Source organism: Mirounga angustirostris, unplaced genomic scaffold (assembly GCF_029215605.1).
Source record: "Mirounga angustirostris isolate CCGP_5_RB_7025 unplaced genomic scaffold, mMirAng1.0.hap1 SCAF_3, whole genome shotgun sequence".
Taxonomy (NCBI): domain Eukaryota; kingdom Metazoa; phylum Chordata; class Mammalia; order Carnivora; family Phocidae; genus Mirounga; species Mirounga angustirostris.
In genome coordinates this window covers 123,025,958-123,042,497 of record NW_026991711.1, presented here as the reverse complement: position 1 = coordinate 123,042,497, position 16,540 = coordinate 123,025,958, and the positions used below count along the sequence as shown (strand labels likewise).

Genomic DNA, 16,540 nt, shown 5'->3' with positions numbered 1-16,540 from the left:
ATTTCCTAGAACAGTAAACGATAATGTAGCTTGTGGACTGGGGGTATACCCCAAAGTATGACTTACTCAAAGGCTTAAAGAGGCAGGGTAGTAGCATATCTTCTCCAAACTTTAGTATCTACATACTGTCATCACAACTTTTTTCCCATTTCTGAGTCCCAACTATCTCATTATTTACTAAATATATTTCTTACATCAAATTTAAGGTACCACATTACCCTGTTTCCTAAGCAATTTCTTGAAGTCACAGGGTTGGTGTTTTATTTTTTCTAATATTATTCATTAATATAAATGTATAATAACGAAACAAAGCTGGTAAAATAGGAAAAAAAGTTCATAGATGGTCCACTAATGGATCTCTTGTCTGTACTGCCTACTTTTCTAACTAGGCACCTAATACCCTCTCTTGTCCATCTCCAACCTATTCTCTATATTGCAGACAGAGTGATCTTTTGGACAAACGAATGTGATCATGATGGCCCCTCCTCCTCAACTTAAGCTACTTTAGTGGCCTCCTCTTGTTCAGTGATGGCAACTTGATTCAACCTGTGCTTCAGGTCAGGGCTTTGGAGTCATCCTTGACTCTTTCTCTTTCTCTAACCCCCTTCATCACATTCATCTAGGCATCATGCAGTCTCTAGCTTTGAAATGTATCCAGAATCTGACACTTCTTGCCAGCTCACTACCACCCTCATCCAAGCCACCATCATTTTTTAGCTGGATTATTACTACAGATTCCCAACTGTTTTCTCTCTTTCCACCCTTACCCTCTTACTTACAGTCTATGTCCACAGAGCATCCAGAGTGATCCTTCTAAAATGTAAGTCAGATCACCTTATTCTTATGCTCCAAGGACTTCCCATCCCATTCAGAGACAAAGTCAAAGTCTTTACTTTAGCTTCCATACCCTATAACCTGCTCCTTCTAAGATATTCCCAGATTCTACTCTTCCCCTTGCTGACTGGGCTCCAGGCACATTGGTTTCTCTGCTGTCCCATAAATATCTAAGCATGTTCTCATCTTGGGATCTTTGCTTGTTCTCTTCCCTCTACTCGGAACACTCTTCCTTCTTATAGCTAACTGGCTCCCTCCTTTACTTCTATCTCTGTTCAAAATTCATCTTTTTAAAAATTTTTTAAATTATTTTTTTGATGTAATGTTCCATGATTCATTGTTTGCATATAACACCCAGTGCTCCATTCAATATGTGCCCTCTTTAATACCCATCACCAGGCCATCTTAACAAAGAATCTTTCCTAGTTGCTCTTTCTAAAATAGTACTTCATGCCACCATTCTCTGTTCCCCTTTCCCTGCTTCAGTTATCCTCCTGGCACCTATCATCATCTGATGTATTTTTTGCTTATCTTGAGTTGCAGAATTAGCTGTTAAGGGACCTTGGCCAATTCAAGCTCCAAAGTCTACCAGTGAAGACACTGAAGCCCAGAGAAACTGGGTGAATTGTCTAATGTTAGTGAACTAGTTAAATGCAGAACTTGGGATAAAATCTGGGTCTGATTCCTAGTCTAATGTGTTCCTAGGATCACTTAGGTTCCTAGGAAACTCTAGGGACCTAACATCAGTTATCTAAGTTGATGAGGTGGGCATGACTAAGTTAATGCAAATCAGCACTCCCACCACCGAATTCAGCACTGAATTTCAAGGCCCCACATCACAGCGTGGGGTGTTCAATTATCTCTATTTTTAAGTATTCAAGAGTCAGATTGTGTTACAGACCAATCTGGGCTTGGTGGAGGCAGGGTATTAGCACCCAAAAACCCCTTATTTCAAATTCAAGGTAAATTCACTCTAGTTTCCCTCAAGGTGGCTCTTTGCTTTAACTAAAACTTTTTTCCTCAGAGCTTAGGGCTACTGTATAAGGCTCCTATATGCAAAGCTGTTGGCTTCAAGGCCAAGTGTGTCAGAACCAATTGCCTGAGGAGAAAGATGTGTTCAACAAAAGGTTCTTGTTTTAAATGGAAGAGCAACCTGAAGACTTCAGTGAGTGGCTTCTTTTTGAGAAGAAGCTATGAGACTCCAGGTTGCACTTGATCAAGTATATCTACAGTATGCCACTAAAAAGGGCTAGCTGTCTTTTTGAAACTGGGAAAGCACAGCCTGAAGCCAGATGATGGGATCTTGTCCTGGCATTTCCAGTTACTAGCTATGTGGCCTTAGGCCAGAAGTTAAATTACTATCTGCCTTAGTTTCCATGACATCAAGTAGAGATTAAAAAATGGTATCTATCTTTAAGGGTTGTTATGAGTTTTAAATGAAATTAAAACAGTATGGTGCACATAAAACATACTAGCAACTGTTTTTGTTACTATAGTTATTGATACCATTCCTTCTCCCTTCCTCTCTTGTCTTGAAATCACTTCATTGAAAGGTGGGTGATCTCTAGGAGAGGACCCCCCTGCAGACTTGCATGACAGCAGATGCCACATGGGACACTCTGAGGATCCATATACCCTTCAGCACCGCCCCCACCTCCAGCCAGGCATTGGGAGAGACATTGTTGGGCCTGCGCTCTAGTTTGACTTCTCTTTCTGCTTAATCCTACATCTTTCTCCCTCCCACAGAAGTTGATCCCCAATAAGTACTCTGCACACAAACTCCAACTCAGCAGCTGGAGAGCTAGCCCTACGAAAATTGATTTCTAAAAGATGTTAGTAGCATGTAGTATGTGATAGAAAGAGTTTGGGAGCACTGACAACATATGAAAATTTGGAAAAGCATATGCTCTCTCAAGGTCGCAGTTTCCATATCAATAAAATGAAGGTAATTATCTGTAACTTGCAGAATGTTGTGAGAATTCAAAGAAATAGTAAAGTACCAAGCTTATCTATAGTAGTGAATCCTGTAAGAGTGAATTTGAGGCTCCCTCCATTTTACTTTCCTGTTCTCTTCAATTTTCTTTTTCCTAACTTGGTCATGATTTTCTTTTCTCTTATTTCACCAGTTTCTTGTCCTCTTCCTTTTCTGTCTCTCCATTTGTCACCCTTTTAAAATTTTAATTTAGTCCTTTAATGAATGTCGTTGAGGTATAATTTACATACAATAAAATACACACATTTTAACTGTGGAAGTGATGAGTTTTAAAAAATGTATACACATATGAATCCACACCACATTCAAAATATAGAGCATTTCCATCACCACAAAAGATAGCCTTGTACCTCTTCCCAGTCAATCCTCACCTGCAATCCAAGCATAAATAATCATTGATCTGTTTTCTATCCCCATAGACTGGATTTGTGTTTTCTAAAGTTTCATGTGAATGTAATCCTACTGTATGTATTCTTTTCTCTCTGGCTTATTTTCTCTCAAAATAATGTTTCTTGAGATTGTCTGTGTTGTTGTGTGCACCAATAGGTTGTTCCTTTTTATTGCTATGCAGTATTTTACTGTATGAATGTATTACAATTTCTTTATCCATTTACCACATGTTGGACATCAGATTGTTTCCAAATTTGGGCTATTATGAATAAATCTGCTATGAACATTTATGTGCAAGTCTTTACGTGGGTATATGTCTTCATTTCTGCTGGAGTAGAATTGTTGAGTCAAATTGCTAAGTTTACGTTTAACTTCATAAGAACATGCCAATATCACATTGTATTCCATCTAAAAAGTATGCAAGTTTCAGTTGCCCACATTCTTTCCAACACTCTGCATTGTCAGTCTTTTATTTTAGCTATCCTAGTAGGTGTGAAACGAAAGTATTTCATTGTGATTTAATTTGCATTTCCTTGATGACTAATGATGTTAAGCATTGTTTCATGCTTTAAGGACCTTTTGTGTATTTTTTTCCTAAGGGTTTTGTTAAAACATTTTGCCCATTTTTTTTGTTTTCTTATTACAGAGCTGTGTAAGTTTGGTATGTATTTTGGATGTAATGTCTTTCTTAGGCATGTGAATTTTCTCCCAATTTGTGGTTTGCCTTATCATTTTCTTTAGTTCATTTTTCAAGGAGAAGTTTTAAATATTTATGAAGGTTAATTCGTTACTTTTTCTTTTATCATGCTCTTTGTGTCCTAAGAAATCCTTGCCTACTTCAACATTACAAGGATTCTCATGTATTTTTCCTCACAAGTAGTATACTTTTAGTTTTCGCATTTAGGCCTATAGTCCATTTCAAATTAATTTTTTCACGTGATGTGTGGTACAAGTCTCATTTTTATCCATAGAGCTACCAGTTCTAGTACCATCTGTCGAAAAGTCTTTCTTTTCCTCTGCTGAATTACTTTAGCACCTTGGTCAAAAATCATCTGACCATATATATATATATGTTCTATCTCTGTTCTCTTATCTATATGTTCACCCTTACACCAGTAGCAAACTCTTCTTGATTATTGTGGCTTCATAGTGAGTCTTAAAATCAGGTGTGTGTCAGCCTTCAAACTTTGTGGGTTTTTTCCCCCAATATAGTCTTTTGGATAGTTTAGGTCCATTGCATTTCCATATGAATTTTAGAATCTGCTTGCCAATTTCTAAAAACAAAAAATGCCTGCTGTGATTTTCATTGGGATTTCATTGCCATTGAATCTATTTGGGGAAAATTGGCATCTTAAAAATATTGAGGCTTCCTATCTAAACATGCCATATCTCTTCATTTATCTGGATCTTATTAATTTCTTTTAGTGATATAATTTAGTTTTTAGCGTGGATATCATGCATGCCTCTTGAAAAGTTTACTCCTAAATGTTTTAGAAGTTGTGTTAATTTTTTTTTAGAATTTTATATCCTAATTGTTTATTGCTGGAATTTAGAAATATAATTGACTTTTGTGTATTAATAATGTTTCCTGAGATGTTGCTAAATTTATTTATTACTTGCAGGAGATTTTTTATTAATTTCTTAATATGTATACATAGATAATAATATCACCTGCAAATAAAGACAGTTTTTCTTTTTCTTTTCTAATACATATGCTTTTATTTATTTTTCTTGCCTTACTGCACTGGCTAGGGCCTCTAGTACAATAATTGAACAGAACTGGTAAGAGTGATATTTTGTTTTATTCCTAATTTTAGAGGGAAAGCATTCAGTCTCTTACCATTAAATTAGCTGTAGGTTGTTTGCAAATACCTTTTATTAAGCTCAAAAACTCCTTTCTATTTTAGATTGCTGAATTTTTATTGTGAATGGTTATTAAGATTTATTAAATGTTTTTATATCTATTGACAAGATTGTATGTTTGTTTCTTTTATTCTATTAATACAGTTATTTATATCAATTGATATTTTAAATCTTATGCATTTCTGAAATGAATTTGTGTAATAATACCACTTAGTTATGGTGCATTATCCTGTTTATATGTTGCTTGATTCAATTTAATAATATTTTCTATTTGGAGAGGTTTTAAATTGGAATTCAATTTTTTAACTGATATAAGGCTAGTTTTTAAAAATTTCTTCTTGAGTTGGTTTTGGTAATTTTTGCCTTTCAAGGAATTTTTTTTTTAATTTAAACATTTATTTATTTATTTATTTATTTATTTATTTATTAGAGAGGGAGAGGGGAGGGACAAAGGGAGAGGGAGAAAGAGAAACTTAAGCAGACTCCACTCCCAGCACAGAGCCCCACGCAGGCTCAATCTCACAACCCTGAGATCATTACCTGAGCTGAAATCAAGAGTCAGACGTTTAGCTGACTGAACCACCCAGGTGCCCCTCAAGGAATTTTTTTTATTTCTATGAGTTTATCAAATCTATTGGCATACAGTTTTTCATAATATTCCCTTATTATTCTTTTAACGTCTGCATGATCTATAGTAAAGTGTCCTTTCATTTCCGATGTTGCTAAGTTGTGTCTGCTCTCTTTTTACTTCTTTGGTTTATTTAGGGGTTTATCAAGTTACTTGATCATTTTAAATTACCAGCTTTTTATTTCATTGACTTTTATTTATTTCCTATTTCATTGATTTCTGCTCTTAATCTTTATTATTTCCTTCCTTCTACTTACTTTGGGTTTACTTTGCTTTGTTTTTTTTTTTTTCTAGTTTTTTAAAGAATACTTTCAGATAATTGATTTTGGACATTTTGTTCTCCAAAATAATTATTTAATGATTATTAATTTCCTCGAAGACAGTGCTGGCCAATAGATCTTTTTGTGATGGCAGAAATGTTCTATGAACTGTTCAATAGGGTGGTCATTAGCCTCAAAAGGTTACTGAGTACTTAGAATATGACTACTGTAACTGAGGAAATGAATTTTTTATTAATTCTAAATAATTAAAATTAAAGTGTAAATAGATACATTTGGCTGGTGGCTACTGTATTGGACAACACATCTCTATATATCACCATATCTCACAGATGTTGATGTGTATTTTCATTTTCATTTAATTCAAAATATTTTCTAATTTCTCTGTGATTTTTTCTTCAATTCATAGGTTACTTATAAATGTATTATGTAATTTCCAAATATTTGATTTCTAATTTAATAGCATTTAACCCAGTGGTGTCTTTTATTTAGGGTAAATTTGTTGAAGATAGCTTATCATTGAATCTTGCCTTTTTATCCAGTCCAACAATCTCTGACTTAATTGTAGAATTTAAAATATTTATATTTAGTGTATTTAATGAAACATTTGAGGTTAAATCCAACAATTTGCAACTTGTTTTTTATCTGTCCTGTTAATTGTTTATTTCTTTTCCTGTCCTTTTAAAGAATTCATTATTCTTGTTCTTCCATTTTATTTTCACTAATGACTTATTAGCTATATCTCCATTTCATCTTTTAAAGTGCTTTCTAAGCTTTACAGTATGTATTTTAAACTTAACACAGTCTATCTTCAAATTATACAACAAAACTTCACAGATTATGTGAAGTGCCTGGGTGGCTGAGTCGGTTGAGTGGCTGGCTCTTGATTTCAGCTCAGATCATGATCTCAGAGTCCTGGGATCAAGCCCTGAGTTGGGCTCTGTGCTCAGCAGGGAGTCTGCTTGAGGATTCTCTCTCTCTCCCTCTGCCCCTCCTGCTGCTCATGTGTGCATGCTTTCTCTCTCTCTCTCTCTAAAATAAATAAATAAATCTTAAAAAAAAACCTTCACTTATACCTAATGGGGACTTCTCAACGGTATAACTTATTTCCTTTCTTCTCTTGTCTGTGGCATCATTGTCATACATTTTTACTTCTACATATGTTATAAGACCCCAAATACATTGTTTTCATCATTATTTTAAAAAGGTATTTAAAAAGTTTTTAATGAGAAAACAATATCTTTTCTATTTATCTACTCATTTATCATTTCTGGTCCTACTTATTTAAGTTATCATCTGGTGTAATTTTTTGTTCTGTTAGCTATGCATTCACACAGCTTTTACTCATATGTAAGTGCTTTCATTTTTGAAAGATATTTTTTCTGGGTATAGAAGTTTAGATTGAAATTTTCCCCCAGAACTTAAATATATTATTATATTGACTTCTGGCTTTCATAGTTTTTGATGAGAAACTTGCTGTAATTTTTCTTTGTTCCACTTTTTATGATTGCCTTTTCTTTTCCTTCTGGCTGCCTATAATATTTTCACCTTTATCACTATTTTTTTTAAACACTGATTATGATGTGTTGTTTTCCTTATGGTTGTCCTACTTGAGGATTATTAAGCTTCTTGAGTCTTGGTTTATAGTCTTTTTTTATTTTTTGAGAGAGAGAGAGAGAGAGAGAGAGCAAGTGAGTGGAAAGTGGGAGGGACAGAGGGAGAGGGAGAGAGACAATCTTAAGCAGGCTCCACACCCAGTGCAGAGTCTGATGACATGGGGCTCAATCTCATGACCTTGACATCATGATCCGAGCCAAAATCAAGAGTTACACTTAACTGACTGAGCCACCCAGGTGCCTGTTTTATAGTCTTCTTAATTCTGGAAAAGTTGTTGGCCATTATATTTTCATGAGGCTCCCCCTCTCCTCTTTTGTTTCTTTTCTCTTCTTGGAAATCCAATCACATGTATGTCATGTTAGATTCCTTGATGTTGTTCCACATGTCACTGAGGATCTTCCTCCTCCTCTTCTTTAATTTTCATCCTCTTTATGCTTCATTTTGGGGAATTCATATTGCATTGGCATTAAGTCCACTATCCTTTTCTTTTCAGTTCCTATTGTGAACTCAAAATATTCCCAGTCACATGTAAACTCTAGAGTTGTTTGCAGCTCTCTGGCAATTGTTATCCTCTTAGAAGTTGTTCTTTGCATAGACTTGTAGAATTTCACCCTATGCTTGTGCAGACTGATATTTAGCCAAACACTAAAGGGGACTCTCTGAATATTTCTGATGCTCTTTCTCTTCATTACTCTTCCCTGAACATGTTAATTCCCTCAACCTCCTTGAACTCTGAACTCTGTTTCCTCTACCCAATGAGACTGATGGGTTCCTTCTTTTGTACTGAGTTTTGGAAATTAGCTCCAGGCATAACTCCTAGGCACTCACAGGATTCACCTTATTAGTTCCTTATCTCTCAGCCATCACAGTCCTGTGCTACCTGTTGTTCAATGTCTGACAATTGTTGTTTTATATATTTTTCACAGTTTTCTAGTTGATTATGGCCTGACAGTAAGTATAAACTTTGTTTCTTCCTTATGGATGGAAGCAGGAGTCCAAATTTTAATTTTTACCCACAGTTATACATGCACAGTTTAAAGAGCCAAATAGTTTTCCAATGTTTTTATAAAACAAAACAAAGCAATGGCAGTTCCCTGCTCTTGACCCCATTGCTCACTTCCAAAGGAAATTACTTTCAATTCTTGTTGATTGTCCATGTTAACTTCCATTTTGTTTATATTATTGCTATTTCCTGAGTCTTTATATTTTAAACATTGACTTTGCATGAGAGAGTACAGAAATTTGGCTTTTTATTTATTCTCCACCTTTACTCCATTCAAACTTTCCCATACTCCATTTTCCCAATATCATCATACCATAATTTTGATTGGGTAAATGTTCAATAATATTATAGTATGTGAATATTTTTAGCTGGACCATATAATATGCTATTTTTATTTATTGCATACATTTTTTAGTTTTCCTGGAGTTCATAATTATCTTGCTTTTTTTAATCTCCAAAATATCCTCTAGTTGAGTATTTCTCTTTTTATTATGTTTGAACAATTCAGGTATTCTATCTCTACCATCTTATTGAAGAGGTTTCTAGAGCTTAGAGGATCTAATCTGGTTTTGTTATCATCTGAGCTCTATGTGCAACCTTCTTCCTGACATCTCTTTAATCATCATCTTAGGGTTACCTTTACCTGTCTCTTAGATTAGGTTCCCTGTTTCCTGTATCCCATGTTTTCTTTCTTCTTAGTTTATCACCTCATTTTTGGTGGAGCAAATCCTCTGGTAATTACCAGAGAAGGATACATGAGATGTATTGTTTTATTTTATTGTTTTGTTTTATTATTTGTTTGCTTTTTGTGAAGTTGTTTGCCTTTATTTTACCTGCGTATGATAGTTTTGCAAATTATATTTTATAAATATTTTTTAAAAATATTTTATTTGTTTGAGAGAGAGTGAATGAGAGAGAGAGCACAAGCAAGGGCAGAGAGAGAGGCAGAAGCAGGCTCCCCGCTGAACCAGGAGCCTGACACGGGGCTCAATCCTAGGACCCTGGGATCATGACCTGAGCCAAAGGCAGATGCTTAACTGACCGAGCCACCCAGGTGCCCGTACTTTTATAAATATTTTTATTTGATTAATATTTCCTTGTTTGCTAAGATTTTTTTTTTCATAAATGCATGTTGAATTTTTATCAAATGCTTTTTTTGCCTCTGTTTATAGATATAAATATTGAAAAATTGTTTTCTCAGGACTTGGAGGGATGCTTGGGTGGCTCAGTCAGTTAAGTGTCTGCCTTCGACTCAGGTCATGATCCCAGGGTCCTGGGGTCAAGTCCCGCATGGGGCTCCTTGCTCAGCAGGGAAACTGCTTCTCCCTCTGCTTGCTGCTCTTCCTGCTAGTGCACATGCTCTCTCTCTGGCAAATAAATAAATAAAATCCAAAAAAAAAAAAAAAAGACCTTGGTAAGCTTTGCCTCACTCTCTTCTAGCTTTCTTATGTTGTAATATTTGATCTTCTGCCTATGAACTACTTTTTTTTTTCTTTCCAGAAGCTCTTAGGACTTTTTTCTTTATTTCTAAAGTTCTAAAATTTCATGATTATATATCTTAGTATGTTTTATATTGTTTCCCAGAAAGTGAACTTGAGGCAAAATCTTATTTGCAGTTATTTTACTGGTAGTGCAAGTCCAGAAATCATGGTGAGAGATAAGAGGAGTGAGGGAGAAAAGAAATACAGCCAATATGAAGATGAGTTACTAATGGGTTTAATATTATGGAGCTGTCCTCTTGGATTAAATGCATCTCAGGATCATCTGTTTCAGGTAAGGGGAAGGAAAGAAGTTTATCCATTAGCTCCCATTTCTTACTGGTGAAAGGTTTGCTCTGAGCTTCAAAATAAGTACATGTGTGCATGTCAAATAGAGTTTTGGGGCTTCTCACTCTTTAGTGCCGATGGAAAAGCCTTGGGGCAGGAGTCAAGAGGCATGCCATGCTGGCTTGAGGTGAGACATATGTGAAGCTTGTGGGAGCCTGGCAGATCTGGTTGTTATAGCAGTGACTGAAACAAGAGACAAGGGAGACCAGGAGGATTTGATGTATTACCTAAGAGTTGTCTGATACAGAGACAACTGGTCTTTTTGCTTCCATCATGCTGAGATTTTCATGAGCCCATTTAGTCTGGAAAATTAACAGTTTTGGAAAAGTTCCTCAAATTATTTTTTCATGATTATCTCTTCTCTTTTTGTTTGTTTGTTTGTTTTGTATTCCCTTTCTGGAGCACCTGTTAATCAGATTTTGGACCATCTGGCTTCTTCCTGAAATCTTGTTTTCTCCCTATTTCCATACTATGTCATATTGCTTGAATTTTTGAGAAAATCTCTCAACTCTACCTTTTGATTCTTTGGACTTTTTCATTTCTTCTGTCATTTAAATTTTCAAAGAACTTTTATTGTTGTTTCTGAATATATGTATGTGTATATGCACACACCCATACACACACGTGTGCACACACACATGTCCCTGTTCATATTCAATGGTTACAGCATTTGTTTTTGAATTCTCTGGCTATTAATTATAGCTCATGTGTTGTTTTCTTTTCATGAAAGTGAATTCTTTGTTTCCTCTATGTTTTATTTTTTTCTTGTTGGTTTTGACCTCTGCATTCATATTAGAGTTGTTTTCCAGGTGTCTGCTGTTTATCTGTAAGAGTGGAGCTCTGAGAAACCAGTTGAAAGCTCTCCGTGTATGGGGTGAGGCATTTAATTAAAGAGCTTCCAATGTCATTATCTTGATGACTTTTATTTTTGGCTGGTCAGATTCCCTAGAGAAAACTTTTATAATCTTTGACCTGGAGGGTGTATAACAGGCTGCCAATACTCAGGAATCCAAATGGGGCAAAAGGCTGAGAATCACAACATTTCATATGCAATCTTTTACACATCTGTTTTTTTTTTTTTTTTTTTCAGGTTAGGACACCCACTGTCAACTGTGCCCAGAGTTGCCTAGCCAGACTTTCTATTTTACCTTCTCCAGAGAATAAACTCTTATCTTCTACCAAGAGGGAGAGGGGAATCTTGGAAGTAAACTGTTTCTTAAACAGAACTGGAACCAACCATCCTGATTTTAACCCCACCTTCATACCATCTCTAGATGTACCTAGTGCATAGTTCTTGAGCCTTTGGGCATTCTGCAGTGTGAAATGATTTGCTTCTCTGCTCTCCTCACTACCAGTTTAACACTTAGTTTCTTGGGTCTGCTAGGTCATCCATCTCTTTTCCAGCTTCCAAAAATTTGTAGGTGGGACTCTCCTCTCCTGTTCTCTTTGTGGTATTCTTTTCCAAATCTCTTTCTCATGGAAAGTAAATGTACTCCTGAAAGTCTACTCTTCCTCCCACCATAACAAATAGAAACATTGACCAAATTAACTCCAGGGGAAATTCTACTGTTTCTTGTCTTGGAAAATTTATGTCTCCACAATGTATTTGTAGCATAATAGAATTTGTGTTTCATGTGTCAACTCTGGCTTACTGAGGCATTACAAGAGATTATACACTTAGTATAGTATACAAAATAAACTCATTCAGAAATTTTTACTCCATCCAAACAGAGTATAGTAGATCTGCAAATCCTTCAATTGATTTGATTGGTTTTCTCTGCACTCTGAACTTCTAGGTGAGAGAAACAAATTCAAATATAACAACCCTAACAGGAATTTAGTTAAAATGAAAATAAACATTCCGGTAGAGATTTGGGCCCATGGTCTACACTTTGTATTTCTAAATGATAAAGAGAATTGATGTTCCAAATGATAACCTTAAGACACCATAGTATTTTCTTTCAGATAAAAATTATGTTCTATCTTTGTAAGGTGGAGCTTTAGACATTTCAGAAAAGGTTTTAATGATGAGAGTGGAGCATAAAGAGATTTCAGGTTAACTGTAAGTCATTCATCAGAATGTTTGATTCTGCAAAGTTATTCTGGCTTTATGGGACAGAAGTAAATAAATGGACAATTGCCCAGAATATTTAATGAGTGAGTGTGCTTAGTTGGAAGAAGCTGAGTCTACAGAATTGTAAGCTTGAGCCCACATCAGTAGCAGCAAACTATTTTTCACTCAGAATCTGTTTTAGTAATCACTTTGCAGTTGCTGCCTCTAATGAAACTTCCAGAATCACAATAAATAACTAAAGCAATTTCCATGGAAAATTAATACTTTATGTGACGATTTTAAAAATCCCAAGAAAAGAGTTTTTTAAAAATTTTTTATTGTTATGTTAATCACCATACATTACATCATTAGTTTTTGATGTAGTGTTCCATGATTCATTGTTTGTGCATAACACCCAGTGCTCCATGCAGAACGTGCCCTCTTTAATACCCATCACCAGGCTAACCCATCCTCCCACCCCCCTCCCCTCTAGGACTACTCAGTTTGTTTTTCAGAGTCCATCGTCTCTCATGGTTCGTCTCCCCCTCCGATATCCCCCCCTTCATTCTTCCCCTCCTGCTATCTTCTTCTTCTTCTTTTTTTTTTCTTAAAATATATTGCATTATTTGTCTCAGAGGTACAGATCTGTGATTCAACAGTCTTGTGAGACAGACCTTCATCTCTGAGCTTTGGGGGACTCAAAGTAGTGTGAAAGAGAGTCTTTGTCCTTAAGAATCTTACAATTTAGTCAAGGAGAAAGACATTATATATAAATATAAAGTAGGAGGCTACATGCTATGTAGCAGTAGGGATGTTAGTGGCTTTAGGAGTAATATAACAGAGGTAGGAAGACCTCTGAAGACCTCCCAAGAAGGAAGTGGCGACAAGACCAGAGGAGGAAATAATTAAGATGGTTCTTGCTTTTTGTTTCTTAGCTTATGCTTAGGTCTTGGGTGGTAGGAACTTAGGGAGTAGTTAAGATACAGCAAGTTGGAACATAGTGGCAGCTCCAGTGAGCATATTTTAATATATAGTTTGAGTTTCTCAAATTTTAATGAGATCATAGGTCATATAAATAATATTTATTTCATATATGTGTATATATTAGTCAGGTTCCTTCTGGTGACAAAAACCCATTTGAAACTATTTTAAGCAAAGAAAAAAAAATTCTGTTGACCAATGTGATTGACAAGGTCAGGTATAGAATGGATCAGGTATGCATGGATTTAGATATCTCAGATAATGTCATCAGGCATTTATCTTTTTCTCTGGGAGTTACAGTCATCAACTTGGGTCTTATGTGGCTGGTATAGCTTTCCATTTCAGATTAGAGAACCTTCATTCTTAGCACCTAGTACATAGGATGTGTCTGGGAAGGACTCCAAGTACCTGCTTTTTGGACGAGTCATGATGAACAGAGGATGACTGACTGAGTCTTAATCACATGGGAAGCAGAGCTTGAGTCTGATGCCTTAGACCACTTGACCATTTTGACACTCTCTGTCTTAATCACATGGGATAAGGGAAGAAGATTTTCTCAGTGAAAAGGTGCCCTGGGAAGGAAGAGTCAAGAAGTGTTGTTACAGACCTGAAATGAATCGTTTTACATTAATTTATGCCAATAAACAAAGGTGGATGCTTCTTGAATTTCAGGTTGTATATAGTAAGTTGGATTTATACTACTTAGACATGAGTGAAATAATGGAGAGTTGCAGTTGGGGATATTATACATCTTAGATATTAATTATCACATCTTTTAGGTATTACCCATCATCAAAGAACCCACTCTTGAGAATATGTTACTCCTTGGGGACCCAGCCCCTATCATGACCATTAACAAATTTGGCACTTACAAGGACAATATAGTAATGAAAAGGGTGAACACTATATTCAGTAGGACCTCAGGATTCTTTCCTGGATTTTTATGTTCACATTTCACAGGAGTCTTCTGACCATTCACACTCTTTTTTTTTCCCTTTTCCTTTTTTTTTTTCTGAAGATTCAGAACCATAGGGAATTGTGCTTACTGAAGTCCACTGTGTAAGATCTTAGTAGCTTGAGTTGAAGAACCAAATATTCTCAATGCCATGTCATGAGAAGAAAAAATACTCATGAAGAGAGGAATGCAAGTAGCTCAGAGTTCAGGCTAGAGATCAAGGCCTTGAGATCTACAAGAACTCAAAGGGCAGGGGAAACTTCAAGGCCTGGGACCAAGGAAGACCTTGATAACTGTTGTAGCTTTTCAGATTCAGATTCATTAGGCGGTTCAGGTATGTATGAAAGAGGCAATGATTGGAAAATCATGGCTTGGAAGGCAGACCAATGGTATGGGCAAATAAATCTTGGTCATTAGAAATACTGCTTAGGCTCATCTGGTTATTTAGTAATGACTGTCTTGAGAATGTGTTGAGTTTCAGAAGGTGCAAGGAAGAGGGCTGTAACTGGTTCAAAAGATCAGCCAGGGGCTGAGCATGGTAGCAGATGTACAGCCCCAGTAATTCTCAAAGGCATTTGGTAGAATGGTATAAGGTAATATCCAGAACTCAAATTGCAACATTATTTACAACAGACAAGATATGGAAGCAACCCAAGTGTCCATCCACAGATGAATAGGTAAAGAAGATGTTGTATGTATACAACGGAATATTAGTCATAAAAGAATGAAATATTGCCATTTGCAACAACATGGATGGACCCACAGGGTATAATGCTAAGTGAAGTAAGTCAGTCAGAGAAAGACAAATACCACATGATTTCCAACATATGTAGAATTTAGAAACAAAACAAATGGGCAAAGAAAAACAGAGACAAACAACAAAAAACCCAGACTCTTAACTATGGAGAACAAACTGGTGGTTACTAGAGGGAAGGTGGGGGTGGGGATGGGTGAAATACGTGGAAGGGATTAAGAGTACACTTATCATGATGAGCACTGAGTAATGTATAGAATTGTTGAATCACTCTACCGTACACCTGAAACTAATATGACACTGTAGGTTAATTATACCAGAATTTTAAAAAGCACTAAACACAAATATTTTGATTGTTGCATGGAATAGGAAATCAGAATTATAAAATGTTTTAATCTGTCAAGTACTGGAGAAATTAAAATGAGAAACATATTAATAGATTCCTCAAGATTATTGGTGGGGCTGGGTTTTGCAAGAACCTATGGAGGACTATATTGAAAAAATATGTCAATGACTTAAAAAATCACTTGTTTTTCTGAAAGAATTTGTGCTTAGTAACCAAACAAATGCAAGGGCTATTACAACAGACTGCTAATTAGCAACCAACCATTGCTTAATCTTAATGTATTTGTCAATTTCAGTTTCTATCCAATCAACTTAAGGATGCTATTTTATATACAACATAACATAGTTTCCAAGCACCTCTAAAAGTGTTTTCATTCCTTCAGCAATCAAATATGTATTGAGCACCTACTGTATGCCAGGTTTGCTAAACTCTGGGATACAAGGCTTGTTATGACACATTTCCCCTTATATAGACTTAGAAATATAATATTTCAGTGTACTAAATGCTAACATAACTCAGCCATGGAACTATAAGAACAGAGAGGAAGGAGAGATTCATCCACCTTTGGGATTTAGGGAATACTTTGCAGAGGAAGTGACATTTGAGACAGGCTTCTAAGGATTGACTAAATGTTATTGGTTACATAATTTCTCCTGATTCACCTGTGGGCTTTAACTTTATTTTTTTATTATTATTTTTATTCTGAGCTTCTTTATAGATAAAATATGATCAGGAGTTAAACAAAGGAAGAATGAGATAAAAAAGAATTTGCCCACTATAGTTTAGCAGATTATTGAACATCGAAGGATGAGATATAAAGCTTTGAGTAAATGGAATGATCTAATTTTATGTTGTGTGATGACAGCTTCTGTTTCTTTTTTTATTATTATTGTGGTAAGAACATTGAACATGAAATCTATTCTCTTAACACATTTTTAAGTGTACAATACACACTTTGTAAACGATAAACAAAGTTGTACAGATCTCTAGAACTCACTCATTTTGCATAACTAAACTTT

General features: G+C 35.6%; 1 long non-coding RNA gene across 1 annotated transcript; it reads left to right on the top strand.

Moving 5' to 3' along the window:
- The first annotated feature begins 10,062 nt into the window (after positions 1-10,062).
- LOC123838460 (uncharacterized) lies at positions 10,063-12,752 on the top strand. Its single transcript, XR_006789469.3, has 3 exons — positions 10,063-10,379; positions 11,242-11,306; positions 11,523-12,752. It is a non-coding gene; the product is annotated as an uncharacterized LOC123838460 (long non-coding RNA).
- The last annotated feature ends 3,788 nt before the right edge of the window (positions 12,753-16,540 follow it).